Source organism: Schistocerca gregaria, chromosome 2 (assembly GCF_023897955.1).
Source record: "Schistocerca gregaria isolate iqSchGreg1 chromosome 2, iqSchGreg1.2, whole genome shotgun sequence".
Classification (NCBI taxonomy): Eukaryota; Metazoa; Arthropoda; class Insecta; order Orthoptera; family Acrididae; genus Schistocerca; species Schistocerca gregaria.
Genome location: NC_064921.1, coordinates 870,273,497 through 870,291,881, shown reverse-complemented (window position 1 = coordinate 870,291,881; position 18,385 = coordinate 870,273,497). Strand labels below are relative to the sequence as shown.

Sequence of the window (18,385 nt, the reverse complement as noted above, 5' to 3'; positions counted from 1 at the left end):
TTTGGTGATCACACTGGCCAGCTGAAATCGGCGCTGCCTTTTCGTAGTTGTAAAAGCGAAGTGGCCCGTGGGGGGATCGAACCCACGACCTTCGCGTTATTAGCACGACGCTCTAACCAACTGAGCTAACGGGCCTCGACAGATTGTTGCTCAGCCCTACGCTGGAAACGTGTGGCATGAAACCATACACCATTTCTATGGCCGTCGTGTGTCTGCTTCCCTCGTCTATATTCTGCCGACTGTCACGAAACAGTAGCTATATTGCTAGCAGGACGGGAAACGGCAGCTCGGACAGCTCAAACTTGTCACGATTCGTGTGGAAAAAATTCCGTTCCGGTACCGGGAATCGAACCCGGGCCTCCTGGGTGAAAGCCAGGTATCCTAGCCACTAGACCACACCGGATGTGGGCGTTTCTTCGACGGCTCGGACGGTCGCTTGTCGCATTTCGTGCCGAGTCCCGCGTCGGCGCCCTTCTCTCTTTGCGAGCATACTGACTGGCAAGGCGAGCACCTCAAACGTCTCAGAGCAATGCTTTTGGCTTCATGCTCTGCTGGGAGAAGAGGAAAAGGGAAGCTGTAAGTAGCAAAAGTAGGAAGTAAACATTTTCCCGCTGAAGCGTTGTGGATAACAAACAAGAAATACGTTGGGGCCCTGGCAACAGCACCACCACCAGTCACAGGAAATTAAATCGAGGATCGAACTCACGACCTTAAGATTACGAGACTTAGGCGCTGCCTACTGCGCTACCGAGGTAGCGGCGACCCGTACCCAATGTTGGACGCAGAGACACTGTACTTCCTGGATAACGTGTTCTGTTTGCTACACGTGCATTGCCGGCCCTGTTGATTGCGGTGTTGCTGCAGCTTTTGCAGCGATAGGCAGCACTCCTTGACGTTGAAGTTCGGTGTCTCGGAGGCACCTGGACACAGCAACTTGCGAGTCGAGGCCGACGCTAGTCTGCAGAACATGATGCGATCGTCCTAGTGGGGACCCGAAAGTGATGCGTTCTCGGTTCTTCTCAAGGGAATCCAGCTATACATTCTTATGGATCGTGCATGTCAAGCGCGTAAGCCACACGGCAGCATTATCGCGGGAAAAGCAAAATGATGCATCGGCCGGGAATCGAACCCGGGCCGCCCGCGTGGCAGGCGAGCATTCTACCACTGAACCACCGATGCTCGGGCCAGTAGTAACTTCACGCTGCTTCCCGAGCAGATGTCTCAAGGGAAAGTGGGACTGCCGTCAAGCGCCGTAGCATCCTGTCGAGAAGATGCTGAAGACGCTGAACCCAGCACTGCACTGCACTGCTCTGCTTAAAAACGCCGCCAGAACGCGGTCCTCTGCGTACTCTTGCGTCGCCGGCACCGACTCTTGCCAAAGGATGCGAAATGTGCGCGGATACGCTGTCCGAATGCGTCTGGATGTGCTCCCCTAGCCCACCTCGAAATGCGCCTGCCAGGTACCATCACCTTCGGCCGCTGCCGACAGGCGGGAGGCCGACACGGTGCGGCGCCGGGGCGCTCGCTTGTGCGGTGGTGGTGTAATGGTCAGCATAGTTGCCTTCCAAGCAGTTGATCCGGGTTCGATTCCCGGCCACCGCAGCAGGCTTTTAATTTCGCGTATGAGTACTTTTGCCACGCGCCCTTAAATTAATGTTTTTTTCTCCCTGTTCCTCGCTGCACACCAGCCCCTAGTGTGTCTCGACTTGTCTCGACTTTGCTCGGCTGACGCGAGAGCTGACGCTCTCAAATCGGCCTATATCAAAACGACAAGCACGAGAAACGACTGAGAGAGGTAAGGGGAAGCGAGGCAATGGACACACAGCACGCCCCTTCATGTCACGGTGGCGTCTCCCTGACCGAATCGGACTGTAGCTCCGAAAACAAAGGAGAAAGAAACAGAGGAAGTAAAACTGCCAACAGTACCCTGTGTTCGGATGCGCTCACGCGCCCGAGTACTGGCAAGGGTGATGATCTTTTGGTGATCACACTGGCCAGCTGAAATCGGCGCTGCCTTTTCGTAGTTGTAAAAGCGAAGTGGCCCGTGGGGGGATCGAACCCACGACCTTCGCGTTATTAGCACGACGCTCTAACCAACTGAGCTAACGGGCCTCGACAGATTGTTGCTCAGCCCTACGCTGGAAACGTGTGGCATGAAACCATACACCATTTCTATGGCCGTCGTGTGTCTGCTTCCCTCGTCTATATTCTGCCGACTGTCACGAAACAGTAGCTATATTGCTAGCAGGACGGGAAACGGCAGCTCGGACAGCTCAAACTTGTCACGATTCGTGTGGAAAAAATTCCGTTCCGGTACCGGGAATCGAACCCGGGCCTCCTGGGTGAAAGCCAGGTATCCTAGCCACTAGACCACACCGGATGTGGGCGTTTCTTCGACGGCTCGGACGGTCGCTTGTCGCATTTCGTGCCGAGTCCCGCGTCGGCGCCCTTCTCTCTTTGCGAGCATACTGACTGGCAAGGCGAGCACCTCAAACGTCTCAGAGCAATGCTTTTGGCTTCATGCTCTGCTGGGAGAAGAGGAAAAGGGAAGCTGTAAGTAGCAAAAGTAGGAAGTAAACATTTTCCCGCTGAAGCGTTGTGGATAACAAACAAGAAATACGTTGGGGCCCTGGCAACAGCACCACCACCGGTCACAGGAAATTAAATCGAGGATCGAACTCACGACCTTAAGATTACGAGACTTAGGCGCTGCCTACTGCGCTACCGAGGTAGCGGCGACCCGTACCCAATGTTGGACGCAGAGACACTGTACTTCCTGGATAACGTGTTCTGTTTGCTACACGTGCATTGCCGGCCCTGTTGATTGCGGTGTTGCTGCAGCTTTTGCAGCGATAGGCAGCACTCCTTGACGTTGAAGTTCGGTGTCTCGGAGGCACCTGGACACAGCAACTTGCGAGTCGAGGCCGACGCTAGTCTGCAGAACATGATGCGATCGTCCTAGTGGGGACCCGAAAGTGATGCGTTCTCGGTTCTTCTCAAGGGAATCCAGCTATACATTCTTATGGATCGTGCATGTCAAGCGCGTAAGCCACACGGCAGCATTATCGCGGGAAAAGCAAAATGATGCATCGGCCGGGAATCGAACCCGGGCCGCCCGCGTGGCAGGCGAGCATTCTACCACTGAACCACCGATGCTCGGGCCAGTAGTAACTTCACGCTGCTTCCCGAGCAGATGTCTCAAGGGAAAGTGGGACTGCCGTCAAGCGCCGTAGCATCCTGTCGAGAAGATGCTGAAGACGCTGAACCCAGCACTGCACTGCACTGCTCTGCTTAAAAACGCCGCCAGAACGCGGTCCTCTGCGTACTCTTGCGTCGCCGGCACCGACTCTTGCCAAAGGATGCGAAATGTGCGCGGATACGCTGTCCGAATGCGTCTGGATGTGCTCCCCTAGCCCACCTCGAAATGCGCCTGCCAGGTACCATCACCTTCGGCCGCTGCCGACAGGCGGGAGGCCGACACGGTGCGGCGCCGGGGCGCTCGCTTGTGCGGTGGTGGTGTAATGGTCAGCATAGTTGCCTTCCAAGCAGTTGATCCGGGTTCGATTCCCGGCCACCGCAGCAGGCTTTTAATTTCGCGTATGAGTACTTTTGCCACGCGCCCTTAAATTAATGTTTTTTTCTCCCTGTTCCTCGCTGCACACCAGCCCCTAGTGTGTCTCGACTTGTCTCGACTTTGCTCGGCTGACGCGAGAGCTGACGCTCTCAAATCGGCCTATATCAAAACGACAAGCACGAGAAACGACTGAGAGAGGTAAGGGGAAGCGAGGCAATGGACACACAGCACGCCCCTTCATGTCACGGTGGCGTCTCCCTGACCGAATCGGACTGTAGCTCCGAAAACAAAGGAGAAAGAAACAGAGGAAGTAAAACTGCCAACAGTACCCTGTGTTCGGATGCGCTCACGCGCCCGAGTACTGGCAAGGGTGATGATCTTTTGGTGATCACACTGGCCAGCTGAAATCGGCGCTGCCTTTTCGTAGTTGTAAAAGCGAAGTGGCCCGTGGGGGGATCGAACCCACGACCTTCGCGTTATTAGCACGACGCTCTAACCAACTGAGCTAACGGGCCTCGACAGATTGTTGCTCAGCCCTACGCTGGAAACGTGTGGCATGAAACCATACACCATTTCTATGGCCGTCGTGTGTCTGCTTCCCTCGTCTATATTCTGCCGACTGTCACGAAACAGTAGCTATATTGCTAGCAGGACGGGAAACGGCAGCTCGGACAGCTCAAACTTGTCACGATTCGTGTGGAAAAAATTCCGTTCCGGTACCGGGAATCGAACCCGGGCCTCCTGGGTGAAAGCCAGGTATCCTAGCCACTAGACCACACCGGATGTGGGCGTTTCTTCGACGGCTCGGACGGTCGCTTGTCGCATTTCGTGCCGAGTCCCGCGTCGGCGCCCTTCTCTCTTTGCGAGCATACTGACTGGCAAGGCGAGCACCTCAAACGTCTCAGAGCAATGCTTTTGGCTTCATGCTCTGCTGGGAGAAGAGGAAAAGGGAAGCTGTAAGTAGCAAAAGTAGGAAGTAAACATTTTCCCGCTGAAGCGTTGTGGATAACAAACAAGAAATACGTTGGGGCCCTGGCAACAGCACCACCACCGGTCACAGGAAATTAAATCGAGGATCGAACTCACGACCTTAAGATTACGAGACTTAGGCGCTGCCTACTGCGCTACCGAGGTAGCGGCGACCCGTACCCAATGTTGGACGCAGAGACACTGTACTTCCTGGATAACGTGTTCTGTTTGCTACACGTGCATTGCCGGCCCTGTTGATTGCGGTGTTGCTGCAGCTTTTGCAGCGATAGGCAGCACTCCTTGACGTTGAAGTTCGGTGTCTCGGAGGCACCTGGACACAGCAACTTGCGAGTCGAGGCCGACGCTAGTCTGCAGAACATGATGCGATCGTCCTAGTGGGGACCCGAAAGTGATGCGTTCTCGGTTCTTCTCAAGGGAATCCAGCTATACATTCTTATGGATCGTGCATGTCAAGCGCGTAAGCCACACGGCAGCATTATCGCGGGAAAAGCAAAATGATGCATCGGCCGGGAATCGAACCCGGGCCGCCCGCGTGGCAGGCGAGCATTCTACCACTGAACCACCGATGCTCGGGCCAGTAGTAACTTCACGCTGCTTCCCGAGCAGATGTCTCAAGGGAAAGTGGGACTGCCGTCAAGCGCCGTAGCATCCTGTCGAGAAGATGCTGAAGACGCTGAACCCAGCACTGCACTGCACTGCTCTGCTTAAAAACGCCGCCAGAACGCGGTCCTCTGCGTACTCTTGCGTCGCCGGCACCGACTCTTGCCAAAGGATGCGAAATGTGCGCGGATACGCTGTCCGAATGCGTCTGGATGTGCTCCCCTAGCCCACCTCGAAATGCGCCTGCCAGGTACCATCACCTTCGGCCGCTGCCGACAGGCGGGAGGCCGACACGGTGCGGCGCCGGGGCGCTCGCTTGTGCGGTGGTGGTGTAATGGTCAGCATAGTTGCCTTCCAAGCAGTTGATCCGGGTTCGATTCCCGGCCACCGCAGCAGGCTTTTAATTTCGCGTATGAGTACTTTTGCCACGCGCCCTTAAATTAATGTTTTTTTCTCCCTGTTCCTCGCTGCACACCAGCCCCTAGTGTGTCTCGACTTGTCTCGACTTTGCTCGGCTGACGCGAGAGCTGACGCTCTCAAATCGGCCTATATCAAAACGACAAGCACGAGAAACGACTGAGAGAGGTAAGGGGAAGCGAGGCAATGGACACACAGCACGCCCCTTCATGTCACGGTGGCGTCTCCCTGACCGAATCGGACTGTAGCTCCGAAAACAAAGGAGAAAGAAACAGAGGAAGTAAAACTGCCAACAGTACCCTGTGTTCGGATGCGCTCACGCGCCCGAGTACTGGCAAGGGTGATGATCTTTTGGTGATCACACTGGCCAGCTGAAATCGGCGCTGCCTTTTCGTAGTTGTAAAAGCGAAGTGGCCCGTGGGGGGATCGAACCCACGACCTTCGCGTTATTAGCACGACGCTCTAACCAACTGAGCTAACGGGCCTCGACAGATTGTTGCTCAGCCCTACGCTGGAAACGTGTGGCATGAAACCATACACCATTTCTATGGCCGTCGTGTGTCTGCTTCCCTCGTCTATATTCTGCCGACTGTCACGAAACAGTAGCTATATTGCTAGCAGGACGGGAAACGGCAGCTCGGACAGCTCAAACTTGTCACGATTCGTGTGGAAAAAATTCCGTTCCGGTACCGGGAATCGAACCCGGGCCTCCTGGGTGAAAGCCAGGTATCCTAGCCACTAGACCACACCGGATGTGGGCGTTTCTTCGACGGCTCGGACGGTCGCTTGTCGCATTTCGTGCCGAGTCCCGCGTCGGCGCCCTTCTCTCTTTGCGAGCATACTGACTGGCAAGGCGAGCACCTCAAACGTCTCAGAGCAATGCTTTTGGCTTCATGCTCTGCTGGGAGAAGAGGAAAAGGGAAGCTGTAAGTAGCAAAAGTAGGAAGTAAACATTTTCCCGCTGAAGCGTTGTGGATAACAAACAAGAAATACGTTGGGGCCCTGGCAACAGCACCACCACCGGTCACAGGAAATTAAATCGAGGATCGAACTCACGACCTTAAGATTACGAGACTTAGGCGCTGCCTACTGCGCTACCGAGGTAGCGGCGACCCGTACCCAATGTTGGACGCAGAGACACTGTACTTCCTGGATAACGTGTTCTGTTTGCTACACGTGCATTGCCGGCCCTGTTGATTGCGGTGTTGCTGCAGCTTTTGCAGCGATAGGCAGCACTCCTTGACGTTGAAGTTCGGTGTCTCGGAGGCACCTGGACACAGCAACTTGCGAGTCGAGGCCGACGCTAGTCTGCAGAACATGATGCGATCGTCCTAGTGGGGACCCGAAAGTGATGCGTTCTCGGTTCTTCTCAAGGGAATCCAGCTATACATTCTTATGGATCGTGCATGTCAAGCGCGTAAGCCACACGGCAGCATTATCGCGGGAAAAGCAAAATGATGCATCGGCCGGGAATCGAACCCGGGCCGCCCGCGTGGCAGGCGAGCATTCTACCACTGAACCACCGATGCTCGGGCCAGTAGTAACTTCACGCTGCTTCCCGAGCAGATGTCTCAAGGGAAAGTGGGACTGCCGTCAAGCGCCGTAGCATCCTGTCGAGAAGATGCTGAAGACGCTGAACCCAGCACTGCACTGCACTGCTCTGCTTAAAAACGCCGCCAGAACGCGGTCCTCTGCGTACTCTTGCGTCGCCGGCACCGACTCTTGCCAAAGGATGCGAAATGTGCGCGGATACGCTGTCCGAATGCGTCTGGATGTGCTCCCCTAGCCCACCTCGAAATGCGCCTGCCAGGTACCATCACCTTCGGCCGCTGCCGACAGGCGGGAGGCCGACACGGTGCGGCGCCGGGGCGCTCGCTTGTGCGGTGGTGGTGTAATGGTCAGCATAGTTGCCTTCCAAGCAGTTGATCCGGGTTCGATTCCCGGCCACCGCAGCAGGCTTTTAATTTCGCGTATGAGTACTTTTGCCACGCGCCCTTAAATTAATGTTTTTTTCTCCCTGTTCCTCGCTGCACACCAGCCCCTAGTGTGTCTCGACTTGTCTCGGCTGACGCGAGAGCTGACGCTCTCAAATCGGCCTATATCAAAACGACAAGCACGAGAAACGACTGAGAGAGGTAAGGGGAAGCGAGGCAATGGACACACAGCACGCCCCTTCATGTCACGGTGGCGTCTCCCTGACCGAATCGGACTGTAGCTCCGAAAACAAAGGAGAAAGAAACAGAGGAAGTAAAACTGCCAACAGTACCCTGTGTTCGGATGCGCTCACGCGCCCGAGTACTGGCAAGGGTGATGATCTTTTGGTGATCACACTGGCCAGCTGAAATCGGCGCTGCCTTTTCGTAGTTGTAAAAGCGAAGTGGCCCGTGGGGGGATCGAACCCACGACCTTCGCGTTATTAGCACGACGCTCTAACCAACTGAGCTAACGGGCCTCGACAGATTGTTGCTCAGCCCTACGCTGGAAACGTGTGGCATGAAACCATACACCATTTCTATGGCCGTCGTGTGTCTGCTTCCCTCGTCTATATTCTGCCGACTGTCACGAAACAGTAGCTATATTGCTAGCAGGACGGGAAACGGCAGCTCGGACAGCTCAAACTTGTCACGATTCGTGTGGAAAAAATTCCGTTCCGGTACCGGGAATCGAACCCGGGCCTCCTGGGTGAAAGCCAGGTATCCTAGCCACTAGACCACACCGGATGTGGGCGTTTCTTCGACGGCTCGGACGGTCGCTTGTCGCATTTCGTGCCGAGTCCCGCGTCGGCGCCCTTCTCTCTTTGCGAGCATACTGACTGGCAAGGCGAGCACCTCAAACGTCTCAGAGCAATGCTTTTGGCTTCATGCTCTGCTGGGAGAAGAGGAAAAGGGAAGCTGTAAGTAGCAAAAGTAGGAAGTAAACATTTTCCCGCTGAAGCGTTGTGGATAACAAACAAGAAATACGTTGGGGCCCTGGCAACAGCACCACCACCGGTCACAGGAAATTAAATCGAGGATCGAACTCACGACCTTAAGATTACGAGACTTAGGCGCTGCCTACTGCGCTACCGAGGTAGCGGCGACCCGTACCCAATGTTGGACGCAGAGACACTGTACTTCCTGGATAACGTGCATTGCCGGCCCTGTTGATTGCGGTGTTGCTGCAGCTTTTGCAGCGATAGGCAGCACTCCTTGACGTTGAAGTTCGGTGTCTCGGAGGCACCTGGACACAGCAACTTGCGAGTCGAGGCCGACGCTAGTCTGCAGAACATGATGCGATCGTCCTAGTGGGGACCCGAAAGTGATGCGTTCTCGGTTCTTCTCAAGGGAATCCAGCTATACATTCTTATGGATCGTGCATGTCAAGCGCGTAAGCCACACGGCAGCATTATCGCGGGAAAAGCAAAATGATGCATCGGCCGGGAATCGAACCCGGGCCGCCCGCGTGGCAGGCGAGCATTCTACCACTGAACCACCGATGCTCGGGCCAGTAGTAACTTCACGCTGCTTCCCGAGCAGATGTCTCAAGGGAAAGTGGGACTGCCGTCAAGCGCCGTAGCATCCTGTCGAGAAGATGCTGAAGACGCTGAACCCAGCACTGCACTGCACTGCTCTGCTTAAAAACGCCGCCAGAACGCGGTCCTCTGCGTACTCTTGCGTCGCCGGCACCGACTCTTGCCAAAGGATGCGAAATGTGCGCGGATACGCTGTCCGAATGCGTCTGGATGTGCTCCCCTAGCCCACCTCGAAATGCGCCTGCCAGGTACCATCACCTTCGGCCGCTGCCGACAGGCGGGAGGCCGACACGGTGCGGCGCCGGGGCGCTCGCTTGTGCGGTGGTGGTGTAATGGTCAGCATAGTTGCCTTCCAAGCAGTTGATCCGGGTTCGATTCCCGGCCACCGCAGCAGGCTTTTAATTTCGCGTATGAGTACTTTTGCCACGCGCCCTTAAATTAATGTTTTTTTCTCCCTGTTCCTCGCTGCACACCAGCCCCTAGTGTGTCTCGACTTGTCTCGACTTTGCTCGGCTGACGCGAGAGCTGACGCTCTCAAATCGGCCTATATCAAAACGACAAGCACGAGAAACGACTGAGAGAGGTAAGGGGAAGCGAGGCAATGGACACACAGCACGCCCCTTCATGTCACGGTGGCGTCTCCCTGACCGAATCGGACTGTAGCTCCGAAAACAAAGGAGAAAGAAACAGAGGAAGTAAAACTGCCAACAGTACCCTGTGTTCGGATGCGCTCACGCGCCCGAGTACTGGCAAGGGTGATGATCTTTTGGTGATCACACTGGCCAGCTGAAATCGGCGCTGCCTTTTCGTAGTTGTAAAAGCGAAGTGGCCCGTGGGGGGATCGAACCCACGACCTTCGCGTTATTAGCACGACGCTCTAACCAACTGAGCTAACGGGCCTCGACAGATTGTTGCTCAGCCCTACGCTGGAAACGTGTGGCATGAAACCATACACCATTTCTATGGCCGTCGTGTGTCTGCTTCCCTCGTCTATATTCTGCCGACTGTCACGAAACAGTAGCTATATTGCTAGCAGGACGGGAAACGGCAGCTCGGACAGCTCAAACTTGTCACGATTCGTGTGGAAAAAATTCCGTTCCGGTACCGGGAATCGAACCCGGGCCTCCTGGGTGAAAGCCAGGTATCCTAGCCACTAGACCACACCGGATGTGGGCGTTTCTTCGACGGCTCGGACGGTCGCTTGTCGCATTTCGTGCCGAGTCCCGCGTCGGCGCCCTTCTCTCTTTGCGAGCATACTGACTGGCAAGGCGAGCACCTCAAACGTCTCAGAGCAATGCTTTTGGCTTCATGCTCTGCTGGGAGAAGAGGAAAAGGGAAGCTGTAAGTAGCAAAAGTAGGAAGTAAACATTTTCCCGCTGAAGCGTTGTGGATAACAAACAAGAAATACGTTGGGGCCCTGGCAACAGCACCACCACCGGTCACAGGAAATTAAATCGAGGATCGAACTCACGACCTTAAGATTACGAGACTTAGGCGCTGCCTACTGCGCTACCGAGGTAGCGGCGACCCGTACCCAATGTTGGACGCAGAGACACTGTACTTCCTGGATAACGTGCATTGCCGGCCCTGTTGATTGCGGTGTTGCTGCAGCTTTTGCAGCGATAGGCAGCACTCCTTGACGTTGAAGTTCGGTGTCTCGGAGGCACCTGGACACAGCAACTTGCGAGTCGAGGCCGACGCTAGTCTGCAGAACATGATGCGATCGTCCTAGTGGGGACCCGAAAGTGATGCGTTCTCGGTTCTTCTCAAGGGAATCCAGCTATACATTCTTATGGATCGTGCATGTCAAGCGCGTAAGCCACACGGCAGCATTATCGCGGGAAAAGCAAAATGATGCATCGGCCGGGAATCGAACCCGGGCCGCCCGCGTGGCAGGCGAGCATTCTACCACTGAACCACCGATGCTCGGGCCAGTAGTAACTTCACGCTGCTTCCCGAGCAGATGTCTCAAGGGAAAGTGGGACTGCCGTCAAGCGCCGTAGCATCCTGTCGAGAAGATGCTGAAGACGCTGAACCCAGCACTGCACTGCACTGCTCTGCTTAAAAACGCCGCCAGAACGCGGTCCTCTGCGTACTCTTGCGTCGCCGGCACCGACTCTTGCCAAAGGATGCGAAATGTGCGCGGATACGCTGTCCGAATGCGTCTGGATGTGCTCCCCTAGCCCACCTCGAAATGCGCCTGCCAGGTACCATCACCTTCGGCCGCTGCCGACAGGCGGGAGGCCGACACGGTGCGGCGCCGGGGCGCTCGCTTGTGCGGTGGTGGTGTAATGGTCAGCATAGTTGCCTTCCAAGCAGTTGATCCGGGTTCGATTCCCGGCCACCGCAGCAGGCTTTTAATTTCGCGTATGAGTACTTTTGCCACGCGCCCTTAAATTAATGTTTTTTTCTCCCTGTTCCTCGCTGCACACCAGCCCCTAGTGTGTCTCGACTTGTCTCGACTTTGCTCGGCTGACGCGAGAGCTGACGCTCTCAAATCGGCCTATATCAAAACGACAAGCACGAGAAACGACTGAGAGAGGTAAGGGGAAGCGAGGCAATGGACACACAGCACGCCCCTTCATGTCACGGTGGCGTCTCCCTGACCGAATCGGACTGTAGCTCCGAAAACAAAGGAGAAAGAAACAGAGGAAGTAAAACTGCCAACAGTACCCTGTGTTCGGATGCGCTCACGCGCCCGAGTACTGGCAAGGGTGATGATCTTTTGGTGATCACACTGGCCAGCTGAAATCGGCGCTGCCTTTTCGTAGTTGTAAAAGCGAAGTGGCCCGTGGGGGGATCGAACCCACGACCTTCGCGTTATTAGCACGACGCTCTAACCAACTGAGCTAACGGGCCTCGACAGATTGTTGCTCAGCCCTACGCTGGAAACGTGTGGCATGAAACCATACACCATTTCTATGGCCGTCGTGTGTCTGCTTCCCTCGTCTATATTCTGCCGACTGTCACGAAACAGTAGCTATATTGCTAGCAGGACGGGAAACGGCAGCTCGGACAGCTCAAACTTGTCACGATTCGTGTGGAAAAAATTCCGTTCCGGTACCGGGAATCGAACCCGGGCCTCCTGGGTGAAAGCCAGGTATCCTAGCCACTAGACCACACCGGATGTGGGCGTTTCTTCGACGGCTCGGACGGTCGCTTGTCGCATTTCGTGCCGAGTCCCGCGTCGGCGCCCTTCTCTCTTTGCGAGCATACTGACTGGCAAGGCGAGCACCTCAAACGTCTCAGAGCAATGCTTTTGGCTTCATGCTCTGCTGGGAGAAGAGGAAAAGGGAAGCTGTAAGTAGCAAAAGTAGGAAGTAAACATTTTCCCGCTGAAGCGTTGTGGATAACAAACAAGAAATACGTTGGGGCCCTGGCAACAGCACCACCACCGGTCACAGGAAATTAAATCGAGGATCGAACTCACGACCTTAAGATTACGAGACTTAGGCGCTGCCTACTGCGCTACCGAGGTAGCGGCGACCCGTACCCAATGTTGGACGCAGAGACACTGTACTTCCTGGATAACGTGTTCTGTTTGCTACACGTGCATTGCCGGCCCTGTTGATTGCGGTGTTGCTGCAGCTTTTGCAGCGATAGGCAGCACTCCTTGACGTTGAAGTTCGGTGTCTCGGAGGCACCTGGACACAGCAACTTGCGAGTCGAGGCCGACGCTAGTCTGCAGAACATGATGCGATCGTCCTAGTGGGGACCCGAAAGTGATGCGTTCTCGGTTCTTCTCAAGGGAATCCAGCTATACATTCTTATGGATCGTGCATGTCAAGCGCGTAAGCCACACGGCAGCATTATCGCGGGAAAAGCAAAATGATGCATCGGCCGGGAATCGAACCCGGGCCGCCCGCGTGGCAGGCGAGCATTCTACCACTGAACCACCGATGCTCGGGCCAGTAGTAACTTCACGCTGCTTCCCGAGCAGATGTCTCAAGGGAAAGTGGGACTGCCGTCAAGCGCCGTAGCATCCTGTCGAGAAGATGCTGAAGACGCTGAACCCAGCACTGCACTGCACTGCTCTGCTTAAAAACGCCGCCAGAACGCGGTCCTCTGCGTACTCTTGCGTCGCCGGCACCGACTCTTGCCAAAGGATGCGAAATGTGCGCGGATACGCTGTCCGAATGCGTCTGGATGTGCTCCCCTAGCCCACCTCGAAATGCGCCTGCCAGGTACCATCACCTTCGGCCGCTGCCGACAGGCGGGAGGCCGACACGGTGCGGCGCCGGGGCGCTCGCTTGTGCGGTGGTGGTGTAATGGTCAGCATAGTTGCCTTCCAAGCAGTTGATCCGGGTTCGATTCCCGGCCACCGCAGCAGGCTTTTAATTTCGCGTATGAGTACTTTTGCCACGCGCCCTTAAATTAATGTTTTTTTCTCCCTGTTCCTCGCTGCACACCAGCCCCTAGTGTGTCTCGACTTGTCTCGACTTTGCTCGGCTGACGCGAGAGCTGACGCTCTCAAATCGGCCTATATCAAAACGACAAGCACGAGAAACGACTGAGAGAGGTAAGGGGAAGCGAGGCAATGGACACACAGCACGCCCCTTCATGTCACGGTGGCGTCTCCCTGACCGAATCGGACTGTAGCTCCGAAAACAAAGGAGAAAGAAACAGAGGAAGTAAAACTGCCAACAGTACCCTGTGTTCGGATGCGCTCACGCGCCCGAGTACTGGCAAGGGTGATGATCTTTTGGTGATCACACTGGCCAGCTGAAATCGGCGCTGCCTTTTCGTAGTTGTAAAAGCGAAGTGGCCCGTGGGGGGATCGAACCCACGACCTTCGCGTTATTAGCACGACGCTCTAACCAACTGAGCTAACGGGCCTCGACAGATTGTTGCTCAGCCCTACGCTGGAAACGTGTGGCATGAAACCATACACCATTTCTATGGCCGTCGTGTGTCTGCTTCCCTCGTCTATATTCTGCCGACTGTCACGAAACAGTAGCTATATTGCTAGCAGGACGGGAAACGGCAGCTCGGACAGCTCAAACTTGTCACGATTCGTGTGGAAAAAATTCCGTTCCGGTACCGGGAATCGAACCCGGGCCTCCTGGGTGAAAGCCAGGTATCCTAGCCACTAGACCACACCGGATGTGGGCGTTTCTTCGACGGCTCGGACGGTCGCTTGTCGCATTTCGTGCCGAGTCCCGCGTCGGCGCCCTTCTCTCTTTGCGAGCATACTGACTGGCAAGGCGAGCACCTCAAACGTCTCAGAGCAATGCTTTTGGCTTCATGCTCTGCTGGGAGAAGAGGAAAAGGGAAGCTGTAAGTAGCAAAAGTAGGAAGTAAACATTTTCCCGCTGAAGCGTTGTGGATAACAAACAAGAAATACGTTGGGGCCCTGGCAACAGCACCACCACCGGTCACAGGAAATTAAATCGAGGATCGAACTCACGACCTTAAGATTACGAGACTTAGGCGCTGCCTACTGCGCTACCGAGGTAGCGGCGACCCGTACCCAATGTTGGACGCAGAGACACTGTACTTCCTGGATAACGTGTTCTGTTTGCTACACGTGCATTGCCGGCCCTGTTGATTGCGGTGTTGCTGCAGCTTTTGCAGCGATAGGCAGCACTCCTTGACGTTGAAGTTCGGTGTCTCGGAGGCACCTGGACACAGCAACTTGCGAGTCGAGGCCGACGCTAGTCTGCAGAACATGATGCGATCGTCCTAGTGGGGACCCGAAAGTGATGCGTTCTCGGTTCTTCTCAAGGGAATCCAGCTATACATTCTTATGGATCGTGCATGTCAAGCGCGTAAGCCACACGGCAGCATTATCGCGGGAAAAGCAAAATGATGCATCGGCCGGGAATCGAACCCGGGCCGCCCGCGTGGCAGGCGAGCATTCTACCACTGAACCACCGATGCTCGGGCCAGTAGTAACTTCACGCTGCTTCCCGAGCAGATGTCTCAAGGGAAAGTGGGACTGCCGTCAAGCGCCGTAGCATCCTGTCGAGAAGATGCTGAAGACGCTGAACCCAGCACTGCACTGCACTGCTCTGCTTAAAAACGCCGCCAGAACGCGGTCCTCTGCGTACTCTTGCGTCGCCGGCACCGACTCTTGCCAAAGGATGCGAAATGTGCGCGGATACGCTGTCCGAATGCGTCTGGATGTGCTCCCCTAGCCCACCTCGAAATGCGCCTGCCAGGTACCATCACCTTCGGCCGCTGCCGACAGGCGGGAGGCCGACACGGTGCGGCGCCGGGGCGCTCGCTTGTGCGGTGGTGGTGTAATGGTCAGCATAGTTGCCTTCCAAGCAGTTGATCCGGGTTCGATTCCCGGCCACCGCAGCAGGCTTTTAATTTCGCGTATGAGTACTTTTGCCACGCGCCCTTAAATTAATGTTTTTTTCTCCCTGTTCCTCGCTGCACACCAGCCCCTAGTGTGTCTCGACTTGTCTCGACTTTGCTCGGCTGACGCGAGAGCTGACGCTCTCAAATCGGCCTATATCAAAACGACAAGCACGAGAAACGACTGAGAGAGGTAAGGGGAAGCGAGGCAATGGACACACAGCACGCCCCTTCATGTCACGGTGGCGTCTCCCTGACCGAATCGGACTGTAGCTCCGAAAACAAAGGAGAAAGAAACAGAGGAAGTAAAACTGCCAACAGTACCCTGTGTTCGGATGCGCTCACGCGCCCGAGTACTGGCAAGGGTGATGATCTTTTGGTGATCACACTGGCCAGCTGAAATCGGCGCTGCCTTTTCGTAGTTGTAAAAGCGAAGTGGCCCGTGGGGGGATCGAACCCACGACCTTCGCGTTATTAGCACGACGCTCTAACCAACTGAGCTAACGGGCCTCGACAGATTGTTGCTCAGCCCTACGCTGGAAACGTGTGGCATGAAACCATACACCATTTCTATGGCCGTCGTGTGTCTGCTTCCCTCGTCTATATTCTGCCGACTGTCACGAAACAGTAGCTATATTGCTAGCAGGACGGGAAACGGCAGCTCGGACAGCTCAAACTTGTCACGATTCGTGTGGAAAAAATTCCGTTCCGGTACCGGGAATCGAACCCGGGCCTCCTGGGTGAAAGCCAGGTATCCTAGCCACTAGACCACACCGGATGTGGGCGTTTCTTCGACGGCTCGGACGGTCGCTTGTCGCATTTCGTGCCGAGTCCCGCGTCGGCGCCCTTCTCTCTTTGCGAGCATACTGACTGGCAAGGCGAGCACCTCAAACGTCTCAGAGCAATGCTTTTGGCTTCATGCTCTGCTGGGAGAAGAGGAAAAGGGAAGCTGTAAGTAGCAAAAGTAGGAAGTAAACATTTTCCCGCTGAAGCGTTGTGGATAACAAACAAGAAATACGTTGGGGCCCTGGCAACAGCACCACCACCGGTCACAGGAAATTAAATCGAGGATCGAACTCACGACCTTAAGATTACGAGACTTAGGCGCTGCCTACTGCGCTACCGAGGTAGCGGCGACCCGTACCCAATGTTGGACGCAGAGACACTGTACTTCCTGGATAACGTGTTCTGTTTGCTACACGTGCATTGCCGGCCCTGTTGATTGCGGTGTTGCTGCAGCTTTTGCAGCGATAGGCAGCACTCCTTGACGTTGAAGTTCGGTGTCTCGGAGGCACCTGGACACAGCAACTTGCGAGTCGAGGCCGACGCTAGTCTGCAGAACATGATGCGATCGTCCTAGTGGGGACCCGAAAGTGATGCGTTCTCGGTTCTTCTCAAGGGAATCCAGCTATACATTCTTATGGATCGTGCATGTCAAGCGCGTAAGCCACACGGCAGCATTATCGCGGGAAAAGCAAAATGATGCATCGGCCGGGAATCGAACCCGGGCCGCCCGCGTGGCAGGCGAGCATTCTACCACTGAACCACCGATGCTCGGGCCAGTAGTAACTTCACGCTGCTTCCCGAGCAGATGTCTCAAGGGAAAGTGGGACTGCCGTCAAGCGCCGTAGCATCCTGTCGAGAAGATGCTGAAGACGCTGAACCCAGCACTGCACTGCACTGCTCTGCTTAAAAACGCCGCCAGAACGCGGTCCTCTGCGTACTCTTGCGTCGCCGGCACCGACTCTTGCCAAAGGATGCGAAATGTGCGCGGATACGCTGTCCGAATGCGTCTGGATGTGCTCCCCTAGCCCACCTCGAAATGCGCCTGCCAGGTACCATCACCTTCGGCCGCTGCCGACAGGCGGGAGGCCGACACGGTGCGGCGCCGGGGCGCTCGCTTGTGCGGTGGTGGTGTAATGGTCAGCATAGTTGCCTTCCAAGCAGTTGATCCGGGTTCGATTCCCGGCCACCGCAGCAGGCTTTTAATTTCGCGTATGAGTACTTTTGCCACGCGCCCTTAAATTAATGTTTTTTTCTCCCTGTTCCTCGCTGCACACCAGCCCCTAGTGTGTCTCGACTTGTCTCGACTTTGCTCGGCTGACGCGAGAGCTGACGCTCTCAAATCGGCCTATATCAAAACGACAAGCACGAGAAACGACTGAGAGAGGTAAGGGGAAGCGAGGCAATGGACACACAGCACGCCCCTTCATGTCACGGTGGCGTCTCCCTGACCGAATCGGACTGTAGCTCCGAAAACAAAGGAGAAAGAAACAGAGGAAGTAAAACTGCCAACAGTACCCTGTGTTCGGATGCGCTCACGCGCCCGAGTACTGGCAAGGGTGATGATCTTTTGGTGATCACACTGGCCAGCTGAAATCGGCGCTGCCTTTTCGTAGTTGTAAAAGCGAAGTGGCCCGTGGGGGGATCGAACCCACGACCTTCGCGTTATTAGCACGACGCTCTAACCAACTGAGCTAACGGGCCTCGACAGATTGTTGCTCAGCCCTACGCTGGAAACGTGTGGCATGAAACCATACACCATTTCTATGGCCGTCGTGTGTCTGCTTCCCTCGTCTATATTCTGCCGACTGTCACGAAACAGTAGCTATATTGCTAGCAGGACGGGAAACGGCAGCTCGGACAGCTCAAACTTGTCACGATTCGTGTGGAAAAAATTCCGTTCCGGTACCGGGAATCGAACCCGGGCCTCCTGGGTGAAAGCCAGGTATCCTAGCCACTAGACCACACCGGATGTGGGCGTTTCTTCGACGGCTCGGACGGTCGCTTGTCGCATTTCGTGCCGAGTCCCGCGTCGGCGCCCTTCTCTCTTTGCGAGCATACTGACTGGCAAGGCGAGCACCTCAAACGTCTCAGAGCAATGCTTTTGGCTTCATGCTCTGCTGGGAGAAGAGGAAAAGGGAAGCTGTAAGTAGCAAAAGTAGGAAGTAAACATTTTCCCGCTGAAGCGTTGTGGATAACAAACAAGA

The 18,385-nt window shown here is 55.4% G+C and overlaps 38 non-coding genes across 38 annotated transcripts; 9 read left to right on the top strand and 29 right to left on the bottom strand.

The window, feature by feature from the left end:
• Positions 1-61: 61 nt before the first annotated feature.
• Positions 62-135, bottom strand: Trnai-aau (transfer RNA isoleucine (anticodon AAU)). The gene has a single exon. It is a non-coding gene; the product is annotated as a tRNA-Ile (tRNA).
• A 196-nt stretch (positions 136-331) lies between these two features.
• Trnae-uuc (transfer RNA glutamic acid (anticodon UUC)) lies at positions 332-403 on the bottom strand. The gene has a single exon. It is a non-coding gene; the product is annotated as a tRNA-Glu (tRNA).
• Positions 404-1,108: 705 nt separating this feature from the next.
• Trnag-gcc (transfer RNA glycine (anticodon GCC)) lies at positions 1,109-1,179 on the bottom strand. The gene has a single exon. It is a non-coding gene; the product is annotated as a tRNA-Gly (tRNA).
• Positions 1,180-1,530: 351 nt separating this feature from the next.
• Positions 1,531-1,602, top strand: Trnag-ucc (transfer RNA glycine (anticodon UCC)). The gene has a single exon. It is a non-coding gene; the product is annotated as a tRNA-Gly (tRNA).
• Positions 1,603-2,038: 436 nt separating this feature from the next.
• Trnai-aau (transfer RNA isoleucine (anticodon AAU)) lies at positions 2,039-2,112 on the bottom strand. Its single transcript has one exon. It is a non-coding gene; the product is annotated as a tRNA-Ile (tRNA).
• Positions 2,113-2,308: 196 nt separating this feature from the next.
• Trnae-uuc (transfer RNA glutamic acid (anticodon UUC)) lies at positions 2,309-2,380 on the bottom strand. Its single transcript has one exon. It is a non-coding gene; the product is annotated as a tRNA-Glu (tRNA).
• A 705-nt stretch (positions 2,381-3,085) lies between these two features.
• On the bottom strand, positions 3,086-3,156 carry Trnag-gcc (transfer RNA glycine (anticodon GCC)). The gene has a single exon. It is a non-coding gene; the product is annotated as a tRNA-Gly (tRNA).
• Positions 3,157-3,507: 351 nt separating this feature from the next.
• Positions 3,508-3,579, top strand: Trnag-ucc (transfer RNA glycine (anticodon UCC)). Its single transcript has one exon. It is a non-coding gene; the product is annotated as a tRNA-Gly (tRNA).
• Positions 3,580-4,015: 436 nt separating this feature from the next.
• On the bottom strand, positions 4,016-4,089 carry Trnai-aau (transfer RNA isoleucine (anticodon AAU)). Its single transcript has one exon. It is a non-coding gene; the product is annotated as a tRNA-Ile (tRNA).
• Positions 4,090-4,285: 196 nt separating this feature from the next.
• Positions 4,286-4,357, bottom strand: Trnae-uuc (transfer RNA glutamic acid (anticodon UUC)). Its single transcript has one exon. It is a non-coding gene; the product is annotated as a tRNA-Glu (tRNA).
• A 705-nt stretch (positions 4,358-5,062) lies between these two features.
• On the bottom strand, positions 5,063-5,133 carry Trnag-gcc (transfer RNA glycine (anticodon GCC)). Its single transcript has one exon. It is a non-coding gene; the product is annotated as a tRNA-Gly (tRNA).
• Positions 5,134-5,484: 351 nt separating this feature from the next.
• Trnag-ucc (transfer RNA glycine (anticodon UCC)) lies at positions 5,485-5,556 on the top strand. Its single transcript has one exon. It is a non-coding gene; the product is annotated as a tRNA-Gly (tRNA).
• A 436-nt stretch (positions 5,557-5,992) lies between these two features.
• Trnai-aau (transfer RNA isoleucine (anticodon AAU)) lies at positions 5,993-6,066 on the bottom strand. The gene has a single exon. It is a non-coding gene; the product is annotated as a tRNA-Ile (tRNA).
• A 196-nt stretch (positions 6,067-6,262) lies between these two features.
• On the bottom strand, positions 6,263-6,334 carry Trnae-uuc (transfer RNA glutamic acid (anticodon UUC)). The gene has a single exon. It is a non-coding gene; the product is annotated as a tRNA-Glu (tRNA).
• Positions 6,335-7,039: 705 nt separating this feature from the next.
• On the bottom strand, positions 7,040-7,110 carry Trnag-gcc (transfer RNA glycine (anticodon GCC)). Its single transcript has one exon. It is a non-coding gene; the product is annotated as a tRNA-Gly (tRNA).
• A 351-nt stretch (positions 7,111-7,461) lies between these two features.
• Trnag-ucc (transfer RNA glycine (anticodon UCC)) lies at positions 7,462-7,533 on the top strand. Its single transcript has one exon. It is a non-coding gene; the product is annotated as a tRNA-Gly (tRNA).
• A 426-nt stretch (positions 7,534-7,959) lies between these two features.
• On the bottom strand, positions 7,960-8,033 carry Trnai-aau (transfer RNA isoleucine (anticodon AAU)). Its single transcript has one exon. It is a non-coding gene; the product is annotated as a tRNA-Ile (tRNA).
• Positions 8,034-8,229: 196 nt separating this feature from the next.
• Trnae-uuc (transfer RNA glutamic acid (anticodon UUC)) lies at positions 8,230-8,301 on the bottom strand. The gene has a single exon. It is a non-coding gene; the product is annotated as a tRNA-Glu (tRNA).
• A 687-nt stretch (positions 8,302-8,988) lies between these two features.
• Trnag-gcc (transfer RNA glycine (anticodon GCC)) lies at positions 8,989-9,059 on the bottom strand. The gene has a single exon. It is a non-coding gene; the product is annotated as a tRNA-Gly (tRNA).
• Positions 9,060-9,410: 351 nt separating this feature from the next.
• Positions 9,411-9,482, top strand: Trnag-ucc (transfer RNA glycine (anticodon UCC)). Its single transcript has one exon. It is a non-coding gene; the product is annotated as a tRNA-Gly (tRNA).
• Positions 9,483-9,918: 436 nt separating this feature from the next.
• Positions 9,919-9,992, bottom strand: Trnai-aau (transfer RNA isoleucine (anticodon AAU)). The gene has a single exon. It is a non-coding gene; the product is annotated as a tRNA-Ile (tRNA).
• Positions 9,993-10,188: 196 nt separating this feature from the next.
• Trnae-uuc (transfer RNA glutamic acid (anticodon UUC)) lies at positions 10,189-10,260 on the bottom strand. The gene has a single exon. It is a non-coding gene; the product is annotated as a tRNA-Glu (tRNA).
• A 687-nt stretch (positions 10,261-10,947) lies between these two features.
• Positions 10,948-11,018, bottom strand: Trnag-gcc (transfer RNA glycine (anticodon GCC)). The gene has a single exon. It is a non-coding gene; the product is annotated as a tRNA-Gly (tRNA).
• Positions 11,019-11,369: 351 nt separating this feature from the next.
• Positions 11,370-11,441, top strand: Trnag-ucc (transfer RNA glycine (anticodon UCC)). The gene has a single exon. It is a non-coding gene; the product is annotated as a tRNA-Gly (tRNA).
• A 436-nt stretch (positions 11,442-11,877) lies between these two features.
• On the bottom strand, positions 11,878-11,951 carry Trnai-aau (transfer RNA isoleucine (anticodon AAU)). Its single transcript has one exon. It is a non-coding gene; the product is annotated as a tRNA-Ile (tRNA).
• Positions 11,952-12,147: 196 nt separating this feature from the next.
• Positions 12,148-12,219, bottom strand: Trnae-uuc (transfer RNA glutamic acid (anticodon UUC)). Its single transcript has one exon. It is a non-coding gene; the product is annotated as a tRNA-Glu (tRNA).
• Positions 12,220-12,924: 705 nt separating this feature from the next.
• Trnag-gcc (transfer RNA glycine (anticodon GCC)) lies at positions 12,925-12,995 on the bottom strand. Its single transcript has one exon. It is a non-coding gene; the product is annotated as a tRNA-Gly (tRNA).
• A 351-nt stretch (positions 12,996-13,346) lies between these two features.
• Positions 13,347-13,418, top strand: Trnag-ucc (transfer RNA glycine (anticodon UCC)). The gene has a single exon. It is a non-coding gene; the product is annotated as a tRNA-Gly (tRNA).
• Positions 13,419-13,854: 436 nt separating this feature from the next.
• On the bottom strand, positions 13,855-13,928 carry Trnai-aau (transfer RNA isoleucine (anticodon AAU)). The gene has a single exon. It is a non-coding gene; the product is annotated as a tRNA-Ile (tRNA).
• Positions 13,929-14,124: 196 nt separating this feature from the next.
• On the bottom strand, positions 14,125-14,196 carry Trnae-uuc (transfer RNA glutamic acid (anticodon UUC)). The gene has a single exon. It is a non-coding gene; the product is annotated as a tRNA-Glu (tRNA).
• A 705-nt stretch (positions 14,197-14,901) lies between these two features.
• On the bottom strand, positions 14,902-14,972 carry Trnag-gcc (transfer RNA glycine (anticodon GCC)). Its single transcript has one exon. It is a non-coding gene; the product is annotated as a tRNA-Gly (tRNA).
• Positions 14,973-15,323: 351 nt separating this feature from the next.
• Positions 15,324-15,395, top strand: Trnag-ucc (transfer RNA glycine (anticodon UCC)). Its single transcript has one exon. It is a non-coding gene; the product is annotated as a tRNA-Gly (tRNA).
• A 436-nt stretch (positions 15,396-15,831) lies between these two features.
• On the bottom strand, positions 15,832-15,905 carry Trnai-aau (transfer RNA isoleucine (anticodon AAU)). The gene has a single exon. It is a non-coding gene; the product is annotated as a tRNA-Ile (tRNA).
• A 196-nt stretch (positions 15,906-16,101) lies between these two features.
• On the bottom strand, positions 16,102-16,173 carry Trnae-uuc (transfer RNA glutamic acid (anticodon UUC)). The gene has a single exon. It is a non-coding gene; the product is annotated as a tRNA-Glu (tRNA).
• Positions 16,174-16,878: 705 nt separating this feature from the next.
• On the bottom strand, positions 16,879-16,949 carry Trnag-gcc (transfer RNA glycine (anticodon GCC)). The gene has a single exon. It is a non-coding gene; the product is annotated as a tRNA-Gly (tRNA).
• A 351-nt stretch (positions 16,950-17,300) lies between these two features.
• Positions 17,301-17,372, top strand: Trnag-ucc (transfer RNA glycine (anticodon UCC)). The gene has a single exon. It is a non-coding gene; the product is annotated as a tRNA-Gly (tRNA).
• Positions 17,373-17,808: 436 nt separating this feature from the next.
• Trnai-aau (transfer RNA isoleucine (anticodon AAU)) lies at positions 17,809-17,882 on the bottom strand. Its single transcript has one exon. It is a non-coding gene; the product is annotated as a tRNA-Ile (tRNA).
• A 196-nt stretch (positions 17,883-18,078) lies between these two features.
• Trnae-uuc (transfer RNA glutamic acid (anticodon UUC)) lies at positions 18,079-18,150 on the bottom strand. Its single transcript has one exon. It is a non-coding gene; the product is annotated as a tRNA-Glu (tRNA).
• Positions 18,151-18,385: the final 235 nt, after the last annotated feature.